This window comes from Danio aesculapii, chromosome 1, assembly GCF_903798145.1.
Source record: "Danio aesculapii chromosome 1, fDanAes4.1, whole genome shotgun sequence".
Lineage (NCBI taxonomy): Eukaryota > Metazoa > Chordata > Actinopteri > Cypriniformes > Danionidae > Danio > Danio aesculapii.
Genome location: NC_079435.1, coordinates 21,224,364 through 21,232,427, shown reverse-complemented (window position 1 = coordinate 21,232,427; position 8,064 = coordinate 21,224,364).

Sequence of the window (8,064 nt, the reverse complement as noted above, 5' to 3'; positions counted from 1 at the left end):
GCAGTTTCTGAAATGCTCTGACCAGCCCATCTGGCACCAACAACCATCCCACATTCAGTCACTTAAATCACCTTTCTTGCCCATTCTGATGATCGATTTGAACTGCAGCAGATCATCTTAACCAAGTATACATTCCTAAATGCATTAAGTTGTTGCCATGTGATTGGCTGATTAGAAATGTGCGTGCAGTTGGACAGGTGTACCTAATAAAATGTCCAGTCAGTGTATTTATAATATATTTTTGTTTTGATATAAAGTGGATTTATTGTTGTTTGTATTGTTGTTTGTTCCTAAAGCAGATCACTTTATTTAGCTAAATAAGGACCAGAGCATTGAAAGATGGAATCAAAAAAATGACATTAACACAAAATGCACAATTACTTTGTCTTTTAACTGCCTCAGAAAGCTCACCAGAGTTTCATCAAGTATTTTTGGAATGACTTGAGTGGATCACAGGTCATCAACAATGTGACAGAGCTTTAAATATTCTTCAGTGTATGCAAAATGAGGTTAAAGTACCATTAAAAATAGATTTTTCATCAAGTATTTGGTTAGAGGTCATTTTTTAACTGTTACTTATTTTTATTTAAGTCCTACTAAGTAAAAACTTTAAAGTTTTTAAGTTTTGTTGAAAGATACACCAACATGTTATGCTTATGTGTGGATATTTTATGATTTTTTTGTCAGCTCTCAGACTGCCACTGTCAAACAAAAGTCTAATAAAAACAAAACAATGGACGGTGTTGGTGACTTTCAGAATGTACAGCCAGAGTTGCTGTGTCTTCTCACAGTTTGCACTGGAACAAAGTAAAAGTATCATATTGTGACCAGTTTGACGTGCCTTTTACCTGTTTGGTTTCCTGAGTATTTCACCTGTGAAGAGGGCCGCTGTGCTTTGGTCGGTGTTCTCTTAGACGCTGCTGTCTGTCTGGCTGGCTGTCAGTGCGCTGTGTTCCAGAGAATGACTGCACTTGGTTCTCAGACAGACTATGCTGCAGCACTCCATCAGCTACACCATCTGACACATGAACAGGTTTTCATCTGCTTGCTGTAAACTTTCTTTGAGGCATTTTATAACCTCTTTTGCTGCTCACACAGCATACTTTTCATTCCTGCAAAGGACCAACTGCAGAATTATTTTTAGCGGCACCTCCAGACCCATCACCCAGTCAAATCATCAAACAGAAAACAGTCATGCACATAAAATCCACCCAGAATAATAAGTCTGATCGCCTCCCTGCATTATGCGATTTGCATACATCAACCAGCTTGTCTCTTTTTTAAGGCTTTGGGGTATTTGTGAGCTTTACCATTATATTAGCAACATGCCGTTTAGATAAAAGAATGAAGAATAAAACATTTTTCTCTTCATTTTCGAAATTTAGCAATGATGAAACTTCCATCACTTGATGTGTAATGTTGCAATACATCATCAAACCCGAAGTTGTAAATATTACTACAACATCTACAGTACATGAAGGAAAAAATTTCGGAATAGCATCAAACTAATTGTCTGTGGGGTGACATGGTGGCTCAGTGGTTAGCACTGTCACCTCACAGCAAGAAGGTTGCTGGTTCGAGCTCCGGCTGGATCAGTTGGCATTTCTTTATATATATATATATATATATATATATATATATATATATATATATATATATATATATATATATATATAATTATATTTTAGGGTTTTTTTTACCTTTAACAACAGGACAGTGGAGATTAACAGACAGGAAAGTGGGGGGAGCAGAGAGAGGGTAAGGATCAGCAAAGGACCTCAAGCTGGGAATCGAACTCAGGTCGCCACGAGCACCTGGGTGCTATATGTCAACACACTAACTACTAGGCTATTGGCGCAGACTAGTTGGCATTTCTGTGTGGAGTTTGCATGTAATCCCCAAGTTGGTGATTCTTTTCGCTATGGTGACCCCTGATGAATAAAGGGACTAAGCCGAAGGACAATCAATGGATCAATGAATTAATTAAAGAATGAATTAATAATTATCCACAAAATATGGTCTCAAAAACCACACTGTAAAAATGGCAGTGATTTCAATGGTAATAAAAAACTGAAAACATGCTACAGTAAAAATCTGCAATCTGTTTACCAGTACGCTTGCTTAATATATATGATCAATAACTGTAAATGGACTTTGCCAGAAATCAGTTGTGTACTTTAGTTTTGTTGCATCTTATGTTGAAAATATTTATTGCATCATTTTAATTTTATGTGTGTTACCATGATGGTGATTAGTAGTTATGTGAATGACACTTGTGAATGAGTGCCTTCTATATATTAGTGTGTTTCTTTGCCTGTGTGAAAAGCTGTTTGTGTTGAGTATTAGTTCATCATGTAATTTTTTCATCAATACCTGCTTATGGTTGTTGCTGTTTTTTTTTTTTTTTTTTTTTGTAATGTATAAGTACACCCCTTACAAATCTATCTTTTTTTAAAATTCATATTTTTAATAGGAAGCTATACAATATTATATTTGCGCATATACGTTAGATTAGTCCGTACTGAAGCCAAATCTGGAGCTTATCTAACAAAATAACTTACGATAATGGTCCAAAAACTAGTACACCCAAATTTATGTATTATAGAAAAATATTAAACACACATTTAAAAAAGAGGAAAAATCAAGAGAAGCAAAAAATTAAAAAGTTTTGTTGAAATTTTGTAGGTTTTAATTGTTTTTGCAATATTTTGTTTGTATTTAATTGTATTATCTTTCAATTTCTTATATTTCTTATGTTTCTTATGTTTGGTGACTAAAATATTATTTTAATAAATATATCTCTTTAATAAATTTGTTTTGTTTAAATGCACCAAAATACATTGCCTATATTCACTGAGAAATGGATAAAAATATTCATTTTTAAAATGGGGTGTACTCAATTATCCTGAGCCCTGTATGATGTGCACATGTTAATATTTCAAAACATTGGTGTGTAATGCTATTTAATAACTTTACTGTAAACTTTCATTTTACAGTTTCTGCTGCATTTACAAAAATTCTAGCTTCTATTTTTTTACTGTAAATTGTATGGATTTTTTTAGGGAAAAACACGCAATATGTACAGACTTTGGTCACTGCAAAGAGTTAAAAAAAATGTTTGTGACCTGGACAACAAAACCAGGTCTTATGTTGCATGGGTATTTATTTTGGCAGTACCCAAAAATGCATTGAATGGGTAAAAATGACAGATTTTTCTTTTATGCCAAAATCATTAGACTCTTAGGTAAAGGTAATATTTTTTGCAAATGTCCTTAAATAAATATATAAAAACAAAATTTTTGATCAGTAATATGCAAAGAACTTATTTTGCACCACTTTAAAGATCACATATTTTACCCATTTTTCAAGATTTAATACAAGTCTTTAGTGTTTCCAGAATGTTTTACAAACATGCACTGTTTTAAAAACATTTTAAACATATACATCTCCATCTTAAGGTGCAGATGATCACAGAGCGCTGAACAGATCTTTTAATACCAGTTGCTTTGCTCAAGTCCGGTCTTGCTGATATGATTATACGTTTTACTACGGAGACATGTTAATATGCGGCTGTCAATCAATTCAGTGGGTGGGGAAAACCACATTCCTATGTCGTGTTGCGGTCGGCCTCAAAATGGGAGGGATTTGGATTCTGTGTAACGTAAGAAATCTTTAAAAAAAAAAGATTTATTGTCTTTATATTACTCCAATATGACAGTGGACACACTATACCTACACAAAGTTTTGTCCAAACAGCTTCTAAAAGTTGACGTTCATAATAGGTGCCCTTTAAAGTTGATTTTCTCAATATCGATTTTTTCAACTCTCAGATTTTTCAATATTTGTATCTCTGCCTATCCTAAAAAAAAAAACATAAATTAATGTAAAGATTATTTATTCATAAAATTGACACGTTCCAATCAAGGGTCACTCTGCAGGTACCAAGTTGAAGCCGCTTCTGCTTTTAGATTTAACAGTGTGCTGGAAACATTCCTATATTCAAAGGATAGCATCGCACAGTTGCTGCAAATTTGTCTGATATGAATGACTTGGATCTCTTGTTCCTCCATATCCCAAAGGGGAATCTATCTAGTGAGTGGAGGCCATTTGAGTATAGCGAACTCATTCTAATTTTCAAGAAACCAGTCTAAGATGCTTTGAGCTTCTTGAGCTGGCATATAATCCTGCTGAATATGATGTACCTGTATGCACTGGTCTGAAAAGGTATGGACATAGTTAGCAACAATAGATTGTTTCTAAAATTTTTGAGATGATACAAAGATTGCCAAGGATCAGCAGGCTGAACTGTAGATACAAAGCAAGAGGGATTGGTGCTTTTTGTTTATGCTCTAACTTCTGACCCTACCACATTCAGACCAGCCTGTCTGGCACAGCAACCATGCCACTTTCAATGTCAGTTATATTAACTCCCTTCCCCACAATGCTCAGTTTAAAGTTCAGCATATTGTCTTGACCACATCTACATGTCTAAATGCACAGGGTAACACTTTATAATAACTACACACTATGAATCATTTATTAAGCATTAGCAAATGGTTAATTTATTAATTGTTAAGCATTTACTCTACATTAATAGACGTTAGTAAGCAGTTTATTGATGCTTATTGTGCTTATTGATTGTATTTTCATACTTTGTTAATGATTACTTTTTCATTACTTAAGCATTGCATTATTTACAAACCAGTTATTTAAGATAGCTGGTAGGTTTTTTTAAGATCATTCAGAATCTGTAAGTAAATGATTAATAAACTATTTAAATTAACATTCATATATCTTATTAATCAGGCATATAGTAATTGTATGTTAACAAATGCTGTAAGACAACTTCAGGTTTTGTGACATAAAGTGAGGACTATTTATGATTTATTAATCCCTTATAAATGACAATTAAAGGCTGTTATATTTCAAAGAGGAACATATTGTGCTTGTGCTTAAGCTTGTGCTTCATCCCACTCCATTTCAACCATGTTGAAATGTATTTTGTTTAAAGAATTGTTTTGTGTATGATTTTTATATTTAAAATAAAATAAATCAAATCAAATCAGAGGAAAATCTGAAAATAAATGACTTCAGTTGAAGATACACAAATGAAATGTATCAAACTCTATCAAATGAAAAATAAATCTGAAATGTTGTATTATAATGTTAAGTTTTTATATTGTTGTTGTTTTATCCAATTTTATTTAATTGTATTTATTTATAATGGTATTTTGACCCTCCTGCTATTCAGAAATGTTTAAAGTTTACAGTAATTTAATTTGTTTTTTATAAAATTGCAAAGATGTATTTTTTTTTAATAAAATTGCAAACAATACGTTCATTTGATACTAAGCCTTTGTCTTTATAAGGCATTTACAAAGCATAAACAGTCCTCACTTTAGATTAGGTCAAAAAACTGCATGAAGTTCATAAAGCATTATGAACATACATAGTAACCATTACTATATGCCTGAATAATAAAACATATAATGTTGATTTGAATAGTTTATTAATCCTTTACTAACTCATTCTGAAGGATCTTAAAAACCACCAACTACTCTTAAATACAAATGCTTTGTAAATAATGCAATACTGCATTTAGTAATGAACATTTAATAAATAACAAAGTATGAAAATACAATTATTTAGGACATTATACATGTTCTGTTAAGTCAAGAATACAGAATTTGTAGCTGTATTCATAAACTGCTTACTAACGTCTATTAACGTAGAGCTAATGCTTAACAAATAATTAACCATTTGCTATTGCTTAATAGATTATTTAATGTGTAGTTATTTTACATTGTTACTGTTTATGATTAGATTTGTACTAGTGATTAATGTGTTCTGACCATCTTATACATATATGTGTTGCACTTCAAAATTTGTAGCCTAAAATTAGCCTATTGTCATTTTGTTCGAATAAATTATGTAATTGCTAAAATTAATATCTAAAAAAATACATGATCAGTTTATAAAATAATACACATATTGATGCTAAACAAGTACTTATTAATAAAATAAATATTCAAAATACACAAAACCTGTAATAACTTTGAAGTGCTTTCTTATTTTGTCCTGAGTAAAATAAACAAAACAATTTTCATTGTGACTAAATATCCATGTTCTTTCAGAAAAGACTTTGATCAGAAATGGACCCTTCTGTTAAAAGAAAGGAATGCACTAAAAACAGTAGAAGAAACACAAAATTGTGTGCTTTTACTGAGTAGCTCTTAATGAATGACCTCCGCAACCTTTTGGACATGACATTTGTTCTTCTTTTCATAAAACAAGCACAACCAGCAAATGTAATGCCACTTCAGACAAGGACCACTTCAAGAGCTGCTTTGAAGAGAATGACTTCTTTATGGTCACTGAGAAAACAAATTAAGATCCAACATTTAATCCTCTAACATTTGACATTAAAATCATTTAAGGGTTTTCAAATCTCAACTGCCTGTGAACAATTTTTGTAATTTTGTCAAACCATTTACAGCTCAGTTTATGGTGCCGTTAGACAGACCTTCCTCAGTAATGGCAGTGACTTTCTACGCTACTCTAAGTGAATGTTTAAATCCTCCAGGCATTCTTATCTAATCTAATATGATCTAATCAGCTTAATGCCTATAATAAGTATGAAACTCATATTGCTGATTCAACCCTCTTCATTTTAAAGGAAATTTAAACCCGATATTCTGTCATTTCACTCTCTGCCTGTTTTCTTCCGGTACCACAAAACTATATGCCTACATAACAGAATTTCTTATTTTACAGTATACCTTAAATTTATCACTGCAACAGAGAGCTGATACCGTGATACTCTTATCTATTTTTTAAAAAGCTTAGTATTAATATTCAGCATCTCATGATAACATCCCAGTAGGAATAAGCAGTACTAACCAAATTATGATCAGAGAAAAGCTATTTTATAAGCAAATACATAAGCATATAAAACAAGGACATAACATTTACTTGAAGGGGTGGCCATAAAACAAAACCTTTATAAGGTTTTACTTGAAGGGGTGGTTATAACCTTTATAATCATGACTACATGTCATGAATGTGATTTTATGCATGCTTATGACAACTGTTATTAAGTGTCATTTTCAGTGCTCAGTTATGTCATTTTAATTTATAAAGACGGCATTGTTTACGACAACTTGACATAAATAAATAAATAAATAAATAAACCAATCCTGATCTTTGTTATCACAACTTGTCATAAATCTGTCATAAACATGATTGTCATAAGGCCATTATGAAATTTTAATGACATAATCAGTGTGTACCACTATAGTTGAGGCCCAAAAAATATTAATGATGTTGTTATAAACTTCACATCATATTTAAACTCACCAGCCACTTAACTAGGTGTACCTAACTAGTACAGGGTTGGACCCTCTTTTGCCTTCAGAACTGCTTCAATCCTTCATGTTATAGATTCAACAAGGTACTAGAAATATTCCTCAGAGATTTGAGTCCATATTGACATGATAGCATCACGCAGTTGCTGCAGATTTGTCGGATGCACATTTATGATGCAAATCTCCCGTTCCACCACATCCAAAAAGTGCTCAAATGGATTGAGATCTGGTGACTGGAGAGGCCATTTGAATACAGTGAACTCATTGTCATGTTCAAGAAATCAGTCTGAGATGATTCGCACTTTATGAAATTGAGCGTTATGCTGCTGGAAGGGGCCATGAGAAGATGGGTAACACTGTGGTCATAAAGGAATGAACATGGTGAGCAACAATACTCAGGTTGTGGCGTTGACAAGATGCTCTGTTAGTACTAATGGGCCCAAAGTGTGCCAAGAAAATATCCCCCACACTATTACACCATTATTACACCACCTGCAGCCTGAACCGTTGATACAAGGCAGTATGGATCCATGCTTTCATGTTGTTGATGCCAAATTCTGACCTTACCATCCGAATGTCACAGCAGAAATCGAGACTCATCAGACCAGGCAACGTTTTTCCAATCTTCTATTGTCCAATTTTGGTGAGCCTGTGCAAATTGTAGCCTCAGTTTCCTGTTCTTAGCTGACAGTAGTGGCAC